Consider the following 21,345-nt stretch of genomic DNA (forward strand, 5'->3'; position numbering starts at 1 on the left):
GCATACTAGATCTTATTTTCTCCTCGTCTAATGCACCATTAATACTTACTTTGTATACTGTGTAACTTTTAAGTGATCTTGAAGGAGGGAAAAAATGCTATAAATCCTTATATTATTTCTAGACAACGAGCTCCAATTAATTTAGTAGTACATAACTATTTCCAATTTTACTTTTAAAAGTATCAAAACCAGCATGGGATTCTTGCTCTTGATTCAGTGAGGCTCTTCACACATAAGAAACAAGAAAATCCTGAAAACCACTTAAATTACCTTTCTGCATCATGCTCAGAAAGAGGAAAATCTGTACGAAAAAGCTGTCCAAGTATTTTGTGCTAATCATGATACTGTTTCTATTGCATTGCCATGTTCCTGTTTGCACAGTGTTCTCAGTCAGTTTCATCTGTCCAAAAACATTTCTCATATTCTGTATTTTCAGAAGTAACAAAGGGTTTGAGTACTTGTCTTGGTTTACCTGTGTGGCACAGGATCTTGACAAAAATTGGGTAGGTTTTTTGTGGTGGCTGTTTTCCTGAAACAATCCTTTGATTGTTACTTTTTGCTGCATTTCCTTAACAGGTATACCAGAGCAACAAGTTGTGCTCTCCATTCCATCCAGAACCCTGTGATTAGGATGTCCACCTGGAACGAGGGAAGTCAGTTCAAAACCAGATTTCACCCATTTTGGAGCACAAGTTGAACTACTGGTTTGGGAACTTGTCTTAGTGTTGCCAGGTATTTTTAAGCACATTCTCCTCAATGTCTCCATCTGACACAATTCTGCTTAAATATATTTTTGGAAAATTTAGTGCAAAGTTTTACCAACATTAGTAAGAGATGGAATAACTCTTCACAGAATATCCTAGAGCACGTGACATGGGTATTGACCTGAGATCTGAACCATGGTATTTTACAGCCTGGAAAAGTGTCTTCATCATGCTTTTCAAAAGAGGAAAGGCCACAAAGTAATGGGTGTTTTCAATTCACTATTTCTTTGTTCCAAGGGTACAAACTGTCAGTCATGCAGGTTAAAGAAGTCTGAAGTATTTGACAGCCAAAAACATGAGTTATGTAGACTTTCTTAATGCTAAACTAGTGAAGATTTATATAGCCATATACAGGCACCTGTGCATGGTGCTTCCCTATCTGTATGTTCCTCTGTACTGTATTTGCTACGTGAAAGGATCATCTTAGTTCACGTCCCATAAGTTGAATTGTTCCTGTGATGTATCTTTTTTTCCTGGCTTCTCCTCTCAATCATTTATTTACTTAGTTGCCAATTTCTTCTCTTCTACTTTCTGGGAATGTTTGATTCTATGATAAATGAACTAACCTTTGAGTTTAACAGGTCTTATGTTTTTAGCATTTGCCAGGAAGGAAAGCTATGAGTGAGGAAGCCTATACATTACGAGGATAAGTGAGGCAACGTTTGTACGGAAAGGTGGTGTCTTCTGTTAGATGACTTAGAGCATCTGAGAAAGACAGACATGCTTTAAAATTTCAGGCCTCTTCTTTTATGTTATGAGCTCAACCATCACAACTAAAACACTGCTAATTGTGCTTTGTAGGCTGTTACAGTGAGTAGCATCCTGAGAGGGTCCCCAAGTTCTCCTGTGTACCTGTATCTCAAAAAGCCGAATATCTACTTTTGAATCACATGATTTAAGAGCAATCAAATCAAAGAAAGTAAATTGAAATGATTCTCACTCAACCACTTCTTGGCTGGCCAAATCCTTTTCGGAGACCTGTCAGTAAATATACTGTCTATTAGTACAAGGGCACTGGACTGTGTTGTTATACTGAAGAAGGTATGTCTGACTTGAAGCAAAGGAAAGGATATAATTTGCCATGAATGATCTGGTATTAACGTATTTTGCTGTTATTGTGCCCACTGGGACACCATCACACGCCATTAGCAGTAGTGTATTTACCAACATTGAAGTAGGTAATACTGAAAATATGCAGAAGATTGTGGGGTAAGTACTTAAAGTTAAGAAGTTGATTAGCTTTATGTAGGTCTCTACTATAAAGTAATATAATAAGCCATTTTTTAAAAATGCATTTATTTACCAAATCAGACCATGCTAGAGTCAACTTAAAGCTTTCGTGATTTGCCTCCTTTATGCTTCACTCATAGAACAGTTATTAATATTGCTATAATTCTATATCTAATGGACTATGTGTTTATAATTCTGAGAAATACCTTAAGAAAGGTTTCATTTATTTACAGTTTGTGATGGTGCATATAGTCTATTGCAGAACTAATTCTTGCCATGTTTAATGTGAGAGTAAAACAATGAGTTTATTTGAATTTTTTGGCCTCCACCCAGCAGAGTTGCCTGTAGCCCCAGTAATTGTTTTATATCAGGGTGTTAGTTATTAACATTTTTTAAGATTCAAATTGCCAGAAAAAGAGCTGCAAGAAGACACCAGCAGTTATTTAAATCCCAGTTGTGTAACAAATGGGGCGGGGGTTTGTTACACAAAGGCATGCCAGAGGATAAAAGCCTGCTACCTTGAGTAGAAACTGGAGATACTCCCAATTAAATCACCATCGCAACCTTTCTACTTCCCTTCCTTCGTAAAGCTGCCATAATTGTTGTTGATCGTATGTTTTGGACTAAAACTGCATCTACGTGATTCAAATGCTTGACACAGAAATCAGTTATTGTGTGTAAAACCATTGATCTGACTTGATGCAACACCTGGTAATTTCTAAGAAGCTCCAACACCCATCTGACTAATTCTCAGGAGAGTCATAACTCAATACAGTGAAAAAGGCATTTCTTTGAGAAAAGGGTTTTTTTCTACATGAAATTTTAACTGTTTGACCTTATCACTTAAGCAGTGCTGTTCTAAAATAGTTGCACATGTTATTTTAGAGAAGTACTTTTCCTTATCCTCCTGTAAGCTCCAAAAATGCTGAATTGATTTTTGCTTCTCAGTAGCATACTTAATAAGATTACACATTGGCAGAATTCGGGATTGGATCAGACTCAAAACATGAAAACTCAGGTTGTGGAGCAATTAAAAAGAAGGTTGAGGTACTGATGTGCATTTTCAAATGAATGCAGATTAACTTCAGAATAATGGTAACTTTGCTCTTATTGCAACACAACCTGTATGAGGTTGCAACACACTTTGAGAGAGGGTGCCTGGGAGTTGCCCAAGGCATAGCAATGGAAAGAAAGTGTGGCTTATGAAGCCAAAATTCTGTTTGCCTTCCCCTCTCTTTAAAGGATAGCTGTTTGCTATAGAGTAGACCTGAATGAAGAGTGTTAATAGCCTTTCATAAAGTGTTCTTGGGAGGAAGTTTCATGAAAGGAATTTCTTAAAATCCTTTGTATACAGAAGTTTCCATATGGCTGCTTCAGAACAGGAAATTAATATATTAATTTTTCTGGTCTTTTCCTAAATTAAATTGCAGTGTAGACATTTAATAAACTTAGCTCAGTTAGACTTGGATATTGTCAAGTTTTCTGATGGAAAACACGATTCTGTTGATGTTTCTCTGAATATCCCATATGCTGAAGCATTCTAGCAGTAAATGAGTGACCTTCTATTTCTGAATTGTCTTATTAGCTGAGAAGACTTAATAGATGAGGACCCAGAGGGTTTGTTTGGTTTTGATTTGTGAGAGGTGGGGTGATGGTGAAAAGAAAAACAAAACCAACAAACAACCCACAAACAAAAAAACCAACAACCATCTTTTTCCCTACTCCTTTATCCCTGACCATCTGAGCTTCATGGAAAGCAAGAAGCAACAAGTGCCTTCTGTATGTACAAGTTTAAACAGTCTCTGCTGAAGGGGAAAATAAGAGTATTCCGTGTATTCATTAAGAGGAAATTAAGCAACAGCTGATAACTTGTAAGCAATTTAGGGATTCAAAAACTGCACGTAGCTTTTTGTGACAATATAAAGAGAGTCATTGCTGTGGCCATCTTTAAAAGGAAACTGAAATGGGGTATATATTGACGCTCAGTTCAAGACTGACATTGCCTGTCAATGTTTGAGTCATTTGGACTGCGTAATTTACTTTTAACTTTTGGTCAGCTTTGATGTGGTCAGGCAGTTAGACTAGATAATTGCTGTAGGTCCCTTCCAACTGGAATACTGTATTCTAAGACCTAAATCTGCCAGTCCCGTTGAGCAGTAAGTAGCTTTAATGCTATTATTTAAGTAAAAAACACTTCAACTGCCTTTTGTGTGAAGGAAGGGCTAGGGAGGGAGGTGGGGAAGAAAAAAGAAAGGAGGGCTTTTCCTTTAATAACAAAAAAATGTTTGTCTTCTGAATGAATGATCTTAAAATTAAACTGTATGAACGTACAAAACATCAGTAAGTGAAATTTGGTTTAGACTTGACTGATGATGCTTTCAAATTTGCATGCTATGTGTGGTCAGTGCATCTTGCACGGTGGTTTTGTTCAGCTGGGGAAGTACATAACAACGTTAAGGGGAGGGGAGGGTGGGTTTTGCTGTCCAGTAGAAAGAAGGTGATAATGTGTTGCTCTGCTCAGATAGGATGGAAAATAGCATTTATAGAGGAATTAATTATTTACCATGGTCTGATTTGCCATCAAGTCTCTGTCATTCCCTTCGTCATAACTGGCATTCATTTTGCAGAGTCAAGCACTGCTCCTGCAGTTAGCAGGTCTGATTAAAGGTCTGAGACTGAAAGTGAAGGAGTTTTAAAATAGCCATAACTGGATAACTCGTTCATCTGTAAGTTGAACTATAAAGTCATTTGGAATGGCTATGGAAAGGCTTAATTTCTTGTCTGGAGTGTTGTTTAGTTAGTGCCGTCTTTGTCTTTTTTTCTTTTGGATTTATGCATATTTTGGAATCTGCTTCCAATGCAGTTACTTACGTTGATATTTTCTGCTATAAAATAGCTTCTGCTTAAGCTTAACAGCCCTCATGTAGAGAGATTGAGAAATCAAGATATTTGAGTTTTTAATACATAGCTAGTAGAATTGCTAAGCATCTCTGAATGGTTTTGAAAGTAGAGAAAACCGGCAAATACAAAATGTACATAGCAATAGAGGAGGATCACACTGTGGAAGAATATTCACACAGGGATAGCAGTGTTAATGTAACATCTCTCTGTAGAGTCATGTTGATGCCAGTGGTACTTTAGGCAGCTATTTAGAGTTAAGCATCTGCTAAAACATTTCACTGTAGTATGACCTAAAGTCAAATCTGCAAAGGAGATGGCATGTGGCAAGGCTGTGTTATCATGCATAACTGGTAAAGTGCGTGTTGCCAGCAACAGAACCCACAGTTCTGTCACAGGCCTAAACTCTCCCTCCCGTGGGAGAAGTGGGCTTGAACTCCTGCTGCCTGAGGGTGGAAAGAAGCCTTCTTCCCCCTTCTGTCACAGATGGGGGTGGGTGGAATTAAATAATCAGCACTTGCTCCCTGTTTTAAGAGAAAATGAGTGACTTTCTTTTTTTGGTGAACAGCCCACCTTGTCAGTCCTCTCTTTCTCAAGAGCTGAGAACACAGCCTGCATGATGTCTGTGGAGCTACGAAAGGTTTAGAATGAAAACAGGTACCAAGCAGATGTTATGTCAAAGATTGGTGTAGCTGCCTGTGTGCAGCCAGGACCTGTAATGTCAGTGGACACAGGTGGGCAGAACCTTCTCTAGAGATGGGCAGCAGCTGAGGCTTTGACTACCCCAGTCAAAGTGTGTGCAAAATATGTTCACTCAAGCTTAGATGTAATAGGTATCTCTTACTTTGCATGCATTGCTATATTCTTTGGCTTCAAATTATCCCTTCTTACTGAAACAGGCTGTGAAAAGCAATCCACAGCAGTCTTCAGCAATCAAAGAAACACACTGAAATCACAAGCCACAGAAGCTGCAGTTCCTCCCCACAGCTATCCTCTTAACGGGGTGCTAACTTCAAAGGTTACTTTTGACCATTGAAATACCAACTGTATTAACAAGCGGTCAAAATGCAAGCAGCCAGTTTGAATTGCTGGAATTGAATTATAAGCAGCTGGCTTCACTTCTAACTGAGGATCCAATGGTAAAAAGAAAAAAAAAAAAAAGCAACAGACCAAAACAAAATTCCAAACTAAATCCATCTGTCTGCTTCTACTCAATGAAAGTTAAATAGTAAGTGTCGCTTTGAAGCCCAGATGAGAGTTTCACTGTTCAGAGAACGTGCTGCCTGTACAAACATACTTTTACCAAGGCAGATGCCTTCCTACAGGAGGAAAAAATAAATCTCTCTACAGGTTTTCTCTTCCTCTGTGTCTGTTTCAAGCCTTCTGAATCACAAAATGTGATGCAATATCACAACCACATGCACAGATGGGTGGTTAATGTGCAGCTCCTGTTGTTCCGAGGAGGTTTGCTGTTTGACTCGTGTCTTTTCAGCTGAGTCATGAAGTATAACTATGCGGCTGTGCATTTCTTTGTGTCAGTGCGCCAGGCAAGGAGGCTGCTGCTCAGAGCAGCTCTCTCTGGCAGCGAGGGAACACAAAAGCGGGGATTTAGAGTGTGTAGCGGAGCAGTGCTGAGCTGGTGCATGCTTCTGCAACAATGGAGAGCCACGGCGGGCTCTGCCCCAGCACGGCTGTCCCCAGCCAGCACCCCCTCCTACCAGCTACCCGGTGGGCAGTTGACACATGTATAAGAAGGCACAGAGGACAATATAGAATAAGGCACTGTAAGAATTCAAGGCAGTTGGATGGAAATAATTTCTCCTGAAGTGCTGATCCTTCAAAATCTCAAGATCAGCAAGTCAATTAGCTCAGTCAATAAAGATCATTTACTTTCACCTTTTGCATAGTGCCTTTACTGCATGTGGGGTTTGATCCAAAAACTACATGTCAAGAAACATACCAAACCTTTCCAAGCAGGCTGCAGTCATGCCCCAAAGTATCCTTGGAGGTCCCTGCACCCCCACACGCACTTTGTTTGAAATCACGGCCTCTGGCTGTAATTGTGTCCTGGAGCCTTTGCTTTAAATGAAAATGGCTTCACGTTGAACCCTAACCTTTATTAGCATCCTCAAAAGGAAGGAGCCCCTGTGGTAGTTCTGCTTCTGTAGAGCTTTGAGTAGACCTACTTGACTCCTTCAGAGAGAAAAGTGACCTTAGGTAGGTAGGAGAAATGCATTGGTTAGCAATGTATTAATGATATGGTAATGAAGCATGAATAGCTAGTCTTTACATGTCCAGTGTTTTCCATCTGAGTGACTTCAAATGCTTCCCAAATATCTTGGCATTATAGTGCCTTAGTGCCTTTCTTCTGTAGCTGATACAGTGTTAGGGACAGCTACTTGGAAGAGAGGGGGGGGAGGCAGTTGGAGAGTGGGAACCAGTACAGTGAAAGACTTGCTGCTCCTCAAAGCCTCTGTACTGTGCAAACAAGGATGTGCAGCCCCGAAGCTTTAAAAAAATCAGCAATTGGATGGTGACTGTTAGATTAGCAGGTTTGTGTGGTTTCAGTCCTAGATAGCTGGGGTGTAGAGGTGAATGGTTTTCTCTTTATTTTTCTTTGTCAGACTCAAAGTACAGTTGGTTCCAGTGTAGAAGGTTCTCACATCTAGAAGACAGGTAGCACAGGAGGGGAACCAAAAGCTAAACACTGGCTAATTTTTATGAAGGCACAAACGAGGGGTCAGAGGAGCAGGAGGCTCTGGCACAGCAACGAGCAGCATCACTGGGACGGGATGCCAGCTGTGGGGGAATGCTTCCTCCAGCAAAGGCAGCTGGCCAGTGCAGTCTCCATTGTCTGCATGAAATCAGCTTCGTGGTTTATATGTCAACTGAGTTAGAAATGACAGATTTTTAAGGATGTAACTGTGATGCAAGTCTAGTTTTTCCGTTAAGTGACAAACTGGCAACGGTGTAACTAATTTACAGCATATTGTAATTCTGCTTAGTATATGGGAAAAAGAAAATAGTACCCAAATGCTTTTTATTTTTTTAATAGAATGTGAGTCAATCACGTGGCTCTTCCTAATAACTGCATCTTTTATTTAACATCCACACGTTGCAGCTATTCACTTTTAAAACAAAATTCAACGAAGTATAAAATATGGGAAAAGGCAGGTATAGGTACACTGCCTTAAACTGTCTTGCTTAAGAAAGAGAAGGGAATTAAAAGAAGTTTGTGTATTGTGTACTGCAAGTGGTATTGCTCATGGTAATTCCTAGAGCGGGAGAGTTGTCTATAGAGAGTTTCAGTAAGTTTATGACTTCTAGAGCCAAGTGATGAATTTATTCCGGTTAATTTTTATTTCTGGTGACCAAGCCTTCTACCATTTTATTCTGCCAAGTTATGGAGGTGAAAAGCTTAAAATGACTGCACCTGTGACTAGTTTTACATTTATATCTACATAGCATTTCACTTTCACTGCTAACAGTGACTTTATGGTAGGCAGGGCTGTACTCCCTGCTCTCACTTTCCCTTGTCTGATTGAAAAGGGCTCAGGACTTTGTGTATGTGTTAACTCTTTTTTTAAAATCTGTATTTATTTATTCAACTCTGCAGTTTACGTTACATCCTCTACAAATGTAGCACTGCAGTATAAACTATATATGCCTCTAACTGGAAAAAATGTGGTTACACTGATAAGGTTTTGCTTGCAGCTGCGATCATATGAGACCTGCTTTATAATTCATCCACTGGGAATCTTGTGTCTATTTTGGAATCTCTGACATGTGCCTTTTAGAAAGAAGGTAACTGAGAACTGTATACTGGCATTCTCAAGTACAGTGATGACAGACCTTATTTATTTATTTATTATTTTAAACCTTGTGGGTCCTTTTGGACTGAGACTTGCCTAGCGTGTCATAAGAGACAGGATTATAAATCGTGCTTAATCACTGTGGTTTACCTTAATAACAGTTGAAAACCAGTTCTACTGCTGCTTGGATGGTAGCAGGAGTGATTTTTGTTCTGTTGAGAGTAGCTGGGCAGAACCACCTCAAACCACCCTATGCTTATGTTAAGGTAAGATGAGGGTGTTATGCTGTATGTTACACTGGGTATTTCTGCTAATCTACTTAATGAAAAACAGATTTGGGCTTTTTCACAGAGGTTTGTGGTTTCTCTTTTCTCTTTGACTTTGAATTAATCTGTACTTTCTGCATTTAAGAGTACCCTGGTGTCATTCACAAATGGGTAACTTTTGGGAGATGCCTATATATCCTATGGATAGCAGGGGAGGCCCTCTGGTAAATTTGATATAAGCGTTGGCTGTGTTCCAGGCACGGTCTGTGTTCCTTTTCTCTGAGCCTAGTCAGAGCGAAGTACATGAGACACCACTGCTGCCATTCCGGGAGACATCAAAGATGCTTCAACAACAGTTTGGAAACTTTGCTGGTTTGTCTGAAATCATAATTTCAAAGCCGTCGCATGGGTTATTGTTAGAGTTGTGTTTTCATACTGCATTTTAAACAAGCTCTGTGGTAGTTGGTCTTGTAATCCTAAAAAGTCACTATTCTGTCTCTTTTGCAGTGGTATTTTTTTATTTATTTTTTCCCCCTTAGGTAGTGCTTTAGGCAGTCACTGGATATCAGAATACGTTATGTCTGGAAGAGAGAAAATGTGGAAGGACAGAATGGTTTGTAAAATTGAAATGGAAAGCATATTTGGTTGATATGTTCTTAAAAAGCAACAAGAATATAAGTGATAGAGTATTGTCAGCTACTGCTTAAAGGTTATGTATATTAGCTTAACCAATCTGAAATGCCGAAAACCTGGTTGGGCTTCTCTAAGATGCAGCATTAGAACATGGTGGTGGATACATTTTTTCTTTTTCTTTTTTTTTTTTTAAACGCCTAAGCAAAATTCAATGAAACTTAAACTCTGGATTTATTTGGGCACTTTTGTTGTATATTCAACGTATGAAAGGAATTATTTGAGTAGAAAGTGAACAATACATGATCAGATGTAATTGCTGCATATTGCCATTAATAGATCACTGGGTGCACATGGGTATTGTCTGTTGTTGCTTGTAGGCTTTGAGATGGTACCCTTTAAGTCCCAGCCTCTGTTAGCAGGCATTGGACATGTGTATAGCAAGAAAAGGAAAACTCCGAACAGCAACAGAAAAAAAAAACCAACACACAATTCCTGGTTCAGAGTTTAGAATTAAGAGACTATAGAGGTTGTCACAAGGTCAGGGTCACACTAAGATGACCAAGGTGATCTGAGCTTTCCTAGTCATGCACAGAGTGAAAAGTTTATAATATTGTTGTAAAGTTAATATAATATCGTTGTAAACTTGTGAAGTTGTAAAATTCTAATTCTTATTTTGTGTGTATTACCGTTGACTTCTCTGCTGAATCATGAATACTTATTAGCAGCAGAGAAATAGAGTTGCCATGGAAAAAGACTCAGAAGCTTTTTTGGAAGAGGTGAGTGTATTTTCACAAGGTTTAAGTATGAAATGCAGGTCTGGGCTTCTTAAATATGTGTATAGTATGTGACAGCCTAGATCATCCTTGGTGGTTGTGATCACCACATAGCTTAGTCAAGAGAATAAGTGAGTGCAATTTCACTTCGTAGCTATCTGATGTAACCGAGCCTTGCTGCCTAAATGATATGTCCTGCCTCCTGTGGGTTGAATCCGGGGTTCACGTGGCCATGGAGTTAATTTGTTCAACTGGGTGACTGAACAGAAAACAAAAGAAACAGCCCCCCCCCCCACACCTCCCCCCCTCCCCCCCAAAAAATAGTTTTCTTGTGGATAGCTTCACTGTTGTCACACCCCTTTCTACTATATGATTACTAGATTAAATGCAGGAAATTTTTGGGTAGATAGAGGAGAAAAGTAGTTCTGGCAGGTTTTCACAGCTGTGTAGGTTTAGCTTTGACGTAGAGTAACACCTTTCAAATTGCTGAACTCAGATGCAAGCTTGGAATTAACCTATTTTGGAACAGACTTTCTTTTTTCCCTTCGTAATCTCTATAACTACAGTTTGTTTTACACACACCAGTTGCTGTCTGCTTCATAGGAATGCCATTCTGAACTGCTGGTGGATGATGTTTCTCAAGAATATCCCAGAAGGGGAAAGCAAGTGAACAAGTTGCTGCTTCCGTAGTTCCTCTGGGTGTGTGAATGTTGCTGGGTTACATGAGTCACTGCACAGCTCTGTGAGGTAAATGGGACTGTATTAGCTTGCAAAGCAAGTATAAGCTATTTCCCATAAATAGTGATACTGCACTTTGTCTCTAATGACTCGACGGAGCTAAATTTAGAGAAGGAGCTAAGATCTACTTTCTAAAAAGCAGCGTTTCTTTACAACTGCCATTTCACTCACATGCTCACCCCTACCTTAGATGGTGGGAGGACCCCATTCAGATGCGGGGGGGCCACTGCTTGTGTGCACCCCTACACATTTTCTGTTACAGTACTTGCATGTAGCGTGCACACATGATTAGGTTTTCTGTGGTGAATGACTGTGTATTTCAAACAGCTGGGGGGTGATTTAGTGTCCTCTGTGCTGAATCGAAAACAGCATACAGAATTAAAAACTCAGACTGTGCCTTACATTTCAGGTCACCTTAGATTTGCACAGACTGTGATATGGAGACTGCCCGGTAACTGAGACAGACCTTCTAGGTCTTCCTTTGCAGAAAGGGAACCCTTGATTGCTATTCAGTTTAGCAGTACAGGCTGCCTCCTGTTGAGAGCAGAAAAGTTCCTGTTTCAGGCAGCGGAGGACAGTAACACGTGACTTCCTCGTATGAATCAGTTAGCAATCTTTTCCTGACCTGTACTGTCTTTTTTACGTGTTTTACTTTCATTCTGGCCCGTGGGATAGCCACATCTCTAAGCTCAAACCATCAGTCTTTTACAGTTCGTATCCCCCTCGTCTGCCCCCTTCGTATCTCTGTCATGGTGGCCCGACGGGATGGCATGCCAGCCTTGGCTCCCCTTGCTCTGAGATTTGGCCTGGGTGCAGAGAGCTGACTCAACACCTGTTCCCAGTTTAAAGGGGCTGAAGTCTACTTTGTACAGTGTGTGGTCCAAGCTTTTAACCTCTGAAATGCCATTCCTCTGCGGACCGCCTTGCAAGCCCGCAGCTGCTGTTTTTCACAAGCGTTGTTACCAACGGGTCTGAGGAGCGGCAGCGTGTACGGGCTGGCCTCCCACATCATTTTAGTTAGCTGATAGTTCCTGTCATGGTATCACTGCCTGTGGGAAAGTCATGTGCACTTGTTTTTAGCATCATTCTGGTTGTTTAGAAACTGCTGGAGAAACCAAACATGTTTTCCAGTATTTCATTTTGATAAGAAACTAGTACTGAATGCTTTATAATATGCCAGGAATCTACTCAGGTTCTACCAGTTCTAACATAACCTGCTATATGCAGCAGCAGGAGAAGATTCTGGTACAAAATTTCTTCTGTCTTTCACTTTAACCTGACTCTTCCTGGGTTAGAGTTTAGAACTGACTATTCCGTTTCCTTCCACACCCCTCTGTTAGTTATATTAGGCTAGCTATTTGGGTTGTAGTAAAATGTACTTCATCATCTAGTGTGGAAGGTGGAATTTATACAGCGAGATGAGCGATTACTTGTTGAAATATGTGTGAATTTCCATTCAGATGTGACTACTGTAACTAAAAAGATTGACCTTCAGTTGATACAAACACATTAAAGTCCCAGGGAGATTTCCTTCCGAAGCTAAACAACATGGGCTGGAATAAGAAATTAATTCACGATTGCACAGGTCTTCTGAGTAATGTAAACCTATGGAAATTAAGTCCTGAAGAGATTTTTGGTTATCTAGAAATAAGGATGTATTAGTTATACTTGAACCGTTCCTGATAGGTATTTAGGTGCTTGTAAGAAATTGGGTAACAATGGGGATTCCACCAGCTGCCCACAGAATCTGTTCCAGTGTTTTTGTCTCAAGTTATCATCTTGAAGCATGGTTCCTAAGATGGACAAAGTATCTCAGTAGAGGCTTTAATGAGCACTGAGTGGAAGATTTATTTTACATATCTTACAGCACTTCTGTTTATATATCTCGGTATGTTTGCTTTTTTCACAAGAGTATGGCCAGTGTTGACTCATGTTCAGTTTGTGATCCACTCTAACCCCAGGTCTTTTTCTACAGGACTGTTGGCTAGCTGCTCTTGTCCTGTGTTTGTGCAGTGAACTGTTCCTTAAACAGGACAAATATTAACCTTGATTTATTTCCTAATTATTTTAGACCATTTCTTTAACTTGTCTACATTATGCTGAATTCTGTTCTTGACTTCTGAAGTGCTTAGCCCCCCCCTTTCCCCTCAAATGTGCAATTTGTGTGCATTTATAACTGTGTATTTGTATGATGGAATAATGTCTGTGCCCACAGAAACTGATTTGATACAAACTTTCATAGTGATATTTGCAATTACTTTGAGCATGTGTCATCTTCAGCTGGTCCCCTGCGCATCCATTATTTTGTCCAAAGTTTGCTGAGCTTAGTTATGCAAGTTGCCTATAAGGAGTGTCAAACCTTCCTATAAATTAAATGATACCCACCTTTCCCCATCCATGAGCTTGTTAAACCTGTAACAGTAGCAAAGATTAATTTGATGCAGTCTGCTCCTAACAAGTCCAGGGCTGTTACTTATCAACCTATTATTTTTCTAAAAATAGTTCATTTGTTCCAATATATTTTTCCAGGAATTGAATTTAGACCAACTGTTCTATAACTGCCCAGCTCATGCATGTGCAATCTTTCCTCCCTTCCCCCTTCCTTCTTTCCTCCCTTCCCCCTTCCTTCTTTCCTCCCTTCCCCCTTCCTTATTTACATACGTTACCCCTTCCTTCTTTCCTCCCTTCCCCCTTCCTTCTTTCCTCCCTTCCCCCTTCCTTCTTTCCTCCCTTCCCCCTTCCTTCTTTCCTCCCTTCCCCCTTCCTTCTTTCCTCCCTTCCCCCTTCCTTCTTTCCTCCCTTCCCCCTTCCTTCTTTCCTCCCTTCCCCCTTCCTTCTTTCCTCCCTTCCCCCTTCCTTCTTCCTCCCTTCCCCCTTCCTTCTTTCCTCCCTTCCCCCTTCCTTCTTTCCTCCCTTCCCCCTTCCTTCTTTCCTCCCTTCCCCCTTCCTTCTTTCCTCCCTTCCCCCTTCCTTCTTTCCTCCCTTCCCCCTTCCTTCTTTCCTCCCTTCCCCCTTCCTTCTTTCCTCCCTTCCCCCTTCCTTCTTTCCTCCCTTCCCCCTTCCTTCTTTCCTCCCTTCCCCCTTCCTTCTTTCCTCCCTTCCCCCTTCCTTCTTTCCTCCCTTCCCCCTTCCTTCTTTCCTCCCTTCCCCCTTCCTTCTTTCCTCCCTTCCCCCTTCCTTCTTTCCTCCCTTCCCCCTTCCTTCTTTCCTCCCTTCCCCCTTCCTTCTTTCCTCCCTTCCCCCTTCCTTCTTTCCTCCCTTCCCCCTTCCTTCTTTCCTCCCTTCCCCCTTCCTTCTTTCCTCCCTTCCCCCTTCCTTCTTTCCTCCCTTCCCCCTTCCTTCTTTCCTCCCTTCCCCCTTCCTTCTTTCCTCCCTTCCCCCTTCCTTCTTTCCTCCCTTCCCCCTTCCTTCTTTCCTCCCTTCCCCCCTTCCTTCTTTCCTCCCTTCCCCCTTCCTTCTTTCCTCCCTTCCCCCTTCCTTCTTTCCTCCCTTCCCCCCTTCCTTCTTTCCTCCCTTCCCCCTTCCTTCTTTCCTCCCTTCCCCCTTCCTTCTTTCCTCCCTTCCCCCTTCCTTCTTTCCTCCCTTCCCCCTTCCTTCTTTCCTCCCTTCCCCCTTCCTTCTTTCCTCCCTTCCCCCCTTCCTTCTTTCCTCCCTTCCCCCTTCCTTCTTTCCTCCCTTCCCCCTTCCTTCTTTCCTCCCTTCCCCCTTCCTTCTTTCCTCCCTTCCCCCTTCCTTCTTTCCTCCCTTCCCCCTTCCTTCTTTCCTCCCTTCCCCCTTCCTTCTTTTTTTTCAATTTAGAGATTTTTTTTCTATTTTTCCAGTGTTCTGGAACCTTCCCATTCCATAGCTTTCAAAGATAAGCAGTAGTGGCTTCATCTGGCCAAATACTTCAGAGAGACTGTATTAAGAGTCAGCTAGCTAAAAACAAATACATCATTTTAAATAAACGGCCCCTCCAGTTCTCCCTCCTCCCCCCCCCCCCCCCCCCCCAATCAAGTTCTTTCTCGTTTATTGGGTTTGGGGTTTTCTTACTAACATAATTAAATATTGAGCACTTCTTCATCTGTCGACTTACTGCTTTTATCAAGCTGTTCCTACTGTTCATTGTCAATTACAAATAATTGGCTTCTATTTCTACCTTAATTTAACTACCAGCAATCTAGAATCTTATGTCTGTGTGCTTAGGCTCATGATTCTTCCTTTACAGGATTTTCTGTCTTTTGGAATACTGGAGACTAAGCCAAATTGCCCGTCAGTAAACTCAGTATAGGCTGAACAGGTCAAGTATAAGTACTTTTGGAGATCTAGACTTAATCCCATAGTTCTTTTCTGAAACCTTTACAACTGGTGATAGTCTCAAATCTAAATTCACTAAATAAATGTCAAGCATATGCTATATACACTAAATCTGAGCGAGGCTTCTAAATTACTTGACTTGCATGACTTTTGTTACTGCAGTTACCAGATAGGAATGATGATGTACGTATGACTGCAGTGAAAATTGATCCTATGGCCTGAGCGATGCCGAGACTCAAAACCACAGCAGTGTCAGGATGGGAGAGTGAGCCATGGATGGCACCTCAGCTGAACAGCTGAACGTGTCCACACTAATCCTTACTTGTGTCAGGTATTGCCCTTATTCTTCGTTTGGCCTGTCCATCCACTGTCTCCAATTTATAGCGTACTTTTGCAGCATGCACCAAAATCACCTTCATTATGCTTATCTCCCTTGCAGCCATAAGCTGCATCGCAGGTTTTCTTGATTCATATAAACCCCTTCTAGGAATCTACCTATAGACTTTGTCTCCCTCCTTGAAAACTTGCCTTTACTTGGGTCAGTAGGAGAGGCAGAAAGGGGGGATGCAAAAGGTCTGCAAGGTGAGAACAGGGAATTGCAGGCTTCCTGTTGATGAACTTCCAGCTTGTTAAGTGCACAAGCCAGCTCCAATCCTACTATAGCGAGAGGCAGCAACATTAACCTTATGAGTGGACATTTAGCAAAGCTATCGCAGCGTAGCTCAGCCACTGTGAGGGCTCAGAGGAGAAGCAGGAATGTATGGTCAGTGAGTGAGGAGTTGGGGTCCCACTTAAAGGTTTTGTCACAGGTTTATCAGCACAAAAGGAGGATGAGTATGTTGCTTTTGGGAAAATTATTTTTAGCAGAAGAGACCACAGCTTTAAAATGGAAGTTTAGAAGTTCATGGTAAATTGAGAACAAGAGCCAGACTGCCCTCACCCAGCGGGTCTCTGTTCAGTAACTGACACTTTCTTTATGCACAATGCACTATTTTGTGCGTGTATGTGTATATTTATTTATTTAAATTTTTTTTTATGCTCCCATTTAGGACATTTTTTGAATTGAACTCCTAGAAGGTCTTACCATTCATTTAGGGTATCCAAAAGGTGGTGGGATAATTGTAAAAATGTGATTCCATTTGGGGAAGAGAAGCACATGCTGTAGCCTGTTTGCTGTTGGAAAACACTAATGCAAAACCACAGAACAGTTTAACAAATTGTACTGTTTCTCCATAACGGTGGTTACTTTGTCAGCCCTTTACCTTTATTCTGCATTGGCATCTAGTCATTCTGCTTTTTGCCTGGAGCCAGCTCATCAGCTGGTGCAAATTAGCTTAGCACTAATGAAGTATATGAAGCTTTGTCAGGTCTCTACAAGTGAAGGGTCACCTTTTGGTTAAAGGAGGAATTCTTGGATCTGAAGTCTTCTAGTTGTCTGCATGTATCTTCCCATTCACTGTTCTCTTCCAGAACACTTACTGAAGCAGCCATCTGCTGCTGTGAGGATTTCTTCTTCCTGCTTAGGACACTTCTGCTCTAAATCAGGTACTTTCATTTTCTAGCTTATAACAGAGATTTAAATACAGCTGTTAGTTCTGGTTGCATCTACAGTAAGTATACCCACTCTGTCTGGTAATAAACTTTCAGTATCACAGTTCAATTGGTACTGAACATTCAATATAAATTAACCTTCTCATGCTGCAGATAAATGTGGTTTGAAAAGATTGTCCAAAGGATTTTTTTTAAAGCAACCTGTCCCCTAAGCGTTAGTCCTTCACCTGTTGTAAATGCTGTAACTGGAACAGTAGTGCTTCCCCCAGGAAACTTGCTGTAGCAGAAACAGTGCCTTTTTAAGAGACTCATGTTAAGTTTTTCAGAAGCCTCTGAAATTGTAGCTGCTTATTCATCCCGATAATACTTTCAGTGGTTTTGAAGGGCACTCTTATACCTCCTACTGTAAGACCTTATGTTCTGAATCTATAAGCAAGGTCAGCAATGAGATCAGGCAAGGTTGTTGGGGGCTTTATCCAGTCCAAGTCTTAAAAGACTTCCAAGGATGGAGGGTTTTATTTTGTGCTGCCTCCTAAGACAGTAAATTAAAGTGTGTTTATTCTTGTCTCTTCGTCTTACCAAGTAATTTCATTTATATAAAAATATCAGCTCATAGTACAGCGCTAAATAACTTTCCAAAGTAGCTTTTTTCAAGCAGTTTAGTGACCTCACTGAGTTCAGTTAAACCATTTTTTCTGAGGCAGGTTTTCTGTCTAATCTCTTCATACAGTAATAACAGCATTCTTGTATTAAGTATTCTTTTATTTATTAAACAGATGACTGTAAAATCTGATAGTAAGCATTGGGATCATGTAGGGAAAAGGATTTCATAACAGATGTAAATGCTTTGTGTTTCTATTAAGAATCAATGCATTAAAGAACACTTAAAGATGGAAGTACAGCTGTGTTCTCATGGCGTAGCTTGTTGAACATTTGGACTAATGTATGTACAGTGACAATTGTAACATAGGGATTAGAAAGCATTTCACAGTAAGTATGAGATCAATTGTATTACAAAATAACGCTGCGTACCAGAATCTGGTTTTGCTAATCACAGATTACTATTGGTAATTTTGAACTGCTTTTCCATCACACTTGCTGAAAGTGCCCTCAAGAAATCTTAGTGCCTCTTCCGTTTGTACTGAGCTTGATAAACTGTATTTATCATATCTGTGTTTAAAGTCTTGTGCTTATGAAGTCTGTTTGCTTACACTCTCGAATGACCTTGTGCATTGCAGTTCGTTGTGTAAGTGCAAGTTACTTTCATCTTTGTGCAGGAGCCTGACCAAACAAAGATGCCACTTCCAGGTGTATATGGAAGGGAGTTAAAATTTTTCAGAGGTGCTCAGTGAGCAGATCCTTTGTTTTCTAGAATGATTTCACTGGCCGTGCCTGTGTTCTAAGCTTGCCGTACATTCTGTGTGCCACTAGCTTCTGTGATCTCAAAATCCATTTAACGTTTATTTTTAAAAGTTAGAGTATTTGGCTTAGATATACTGACATCGTAACTTTCATTTTAGTATTATTTGATTTGAGATTCCAAACCTTTTTACAATGATGTCTACTCTATAGGTTTCTACAATACAAATGCTTTAGAGAACCCTTCTATGAGTTCTTACAGTGGAAGCATATGTGAACATAGGTTATTTCAGTCTACCACATGCTTACCAGTGTTTGAGGGAGAATGAATAATTCTGCCCCCCCCCCCCAAGTCCTATTTCTGAAGTCAGTGTGGATTTAATAAGCACTATTCCAAAGCCCAAAAGGCCTTTACTTCTTTAAATCTCTGATCTCTGTTTCTTCCTAAATGTTTCACATCAAAGAGATTAGTTTTGTTAAATCTAAAGTCTTTAACACATTTTTTGCATCCAGGATTTAGTCCAGTGTATGCCTGTGTTAGCTGAGAGCATTCTTCAGAATGCATTTCCACTGAATTATGTGAATCTACTCATATATCTGAAGCTCCCCAGCTGTATAAATATTTGTGAGATTGATAATAGGAATGTTCCGCTAATAGAATGGACAATGAGAGATATACTAGTTGTTGAGAGAATAAAAGCATGTATTGGACAGATTAAAGAGGAAATAATAAAATTCTTTTGAAAACTCAATTAAAGACAGGGAAGGGGGAAAAAACAACTGTTGTAGCCTTGAACTAGGAACGCAGTTAAAAGTTTGCCCAACAAATTCAGCTTTCATAGCTTTCAGCTATGTACATACCACAGAAATTGCTGTCTTAAGAAATACATAGCTCTAAATTCTAAATGCCTGTATTTATTAAATAGTCTTCTAAAAAACCCCAACAGACAGTCCCTTGGGAAAAAAAAAGTGCCATTTAGTATGGGCCATGTGAGAAATCGAGAAATCAGTAACACATTTCCTTTCTCCTGTCCCTGTTGAGGCACAAGGCATTGACTACATTTGGAAAGTGTTAAACCACCTTTTTAGAAGAATGGATACTTTGACAGATCGGTCCATTAAAAATAATCCCCTACTGAAATAGACATTTGAGAGGCTAATTTCAAACCATCCTGAATAATAAAGCTTTTTAGCTGTGTTTACAAACAGTCTTTGCTTTATAGGAGATCCTAAAAATGCTGCTTAGCTTTCTTACCAAATATTACCCTTTGGTTGGTCCTCAACCTGTGTCACTAAATCACTTTATGGTAATGGATTTTCATTTCCAGAGAGTGATCAGCCTCCCTTTCCCTGCCCTTCTATTACCTTGTCTTCATGAGTAACTGCCCCTAAATGTTAGCTTTGAGGCACACTGAACCATCTCTAGCTTCCCTCCACTAATCTCTGCCTAAAAGACATTGAAGGGGAAGAGAAAGACCTTGGTAACTTGGTTTGTTTATTAAGAAGGAATTAGGGAGTTTGTTTAATGATATCTGAAGCTTTTTGCAGGTTTTACTGTGAAACTGGATTTTTGTGTAAAAGGTGCATTTCAAATTCAGCATCTTCTCTAATGTGATGTGTCTCAAATCACCTTTGTTATACAAAATGCACCTTTTTTTTTTTTTTTTGCACGTGCAAAATATCAGATATTGTGGAAACACTTCGATTCTATATCAATCCATGAAATACTAAGTTTACCACTCTTTAGTGAATTTAATGCTGGGTCTATCTCAGCTAGAGGAACTTGGGAGTCAAGTGAAAGTCCAGATGGATGAGGTGGGTTTTTTGTTTTGGGTTTGTTTTTTTTTTTTTTAACAAGCAGCTATTTCCATTCTTTACAACTGCAGTCTTATGAGCATACAAAAAAATTAATGGGATTATAGTTGCATATATGTAAAGTAACTATTTCTAGCCCATGTAATGCACTTGAAAAAAGAAAACAGAGCATATAGCTTTGTTTCCTTTGCAGGCAATTTTAAAAGAACAAACACAGGTTATTTTGGGAGTTTTTTTGAGCTTCTCAGCTTAATAATTTCACTTGAATAGGTACAGGAGATATTCAATATGTAATGGATTTTCTGACATCAGTTAGGAATGAGTAAACCAGAGAACAATCCGCTGGAATCACGAGGGCTTTTATTTCCGATGCTGTGAGCTGTTTGGTGACGACTCATTGCCATGATTTCAGAAATGATTTGCTGGGGCTGGCTGCCAGTTTTCTCACGTGGAATTACAGCGTGGGGGCACTTCTGGCAGTTTGGGTTTCTCACACAGGGGTCACATACCCTAAACACTGAAGTGATTTTAATACGTTTGCACAGCAGATGCATCTTTGCTTTGCTTTGTATGTTTGTGCCAAAGCCTTCTGAGCCAACTTTTCCCTGATGGTGCAAGAAAGGAAAAGCTTGCTGGGGGGAAAGAAAAAAAAAAAAAAGCAGAAGAAAAAGCCAAACGATGCTGTTTCTTTATTCTGGTGTAATAAGCTTCCCGACATTCCTGCTCTCTCCCTCCTTCCCTGCGAGCCGTGCACCACCGTGAGCCGGGCGGCTCCGTGCCTCCTCTCACCTGAGGCAGGTACCAGGTGCGGGCGGCTCGGTGCCGCTAACCGACCGCCCCAGGCGCGCTGCCGGAGTCATTTTGTGTCCCCAGTAACAAACAGAACGCGGCGGCCCGGGGCCTTCCCTCAGCGGCTGCCTCCCCCAGGGCCGGGCCGCGATGCGACGTGAGACGCGCCTTCGCCCCAGGCCGCGGGCTGCGGTGCGGGCCTGGCCCCGGCCGAGCGCTGGGGCTGCCGCTGCGCGGTCCCGCTGCCCCTCGGGGAGGGCTGCCGACTCCCATCGGGCCGCCTCGGCCGCTTTACGCCCCGGCGCTGGAAGGGGCCGGCCCCACCTCGCTGCGCTCCGCTCCCCGGCACACGGCGGGCCCCGGCACACGGGGCACTGCCGGCCCGGCCGGGGCGCGGCAGCCCGGGGGCGGGGGTCGCCCT

The sequence above is a fragment of the Falco naumanni genome, chromosome 6, assembly GCF_017639655.2.
Source record: "Falco naumanni isolate bFalNau1 chromosome 6, bFalNau1.pat, whole genome shotgun sequence".
In the NCBI taxonomy this organism is placed as follows: Eukaryota; Metazoa; Chordata; class Aves; order Falconiformes; family Falconidae; genus Falco; species Falco naumanni.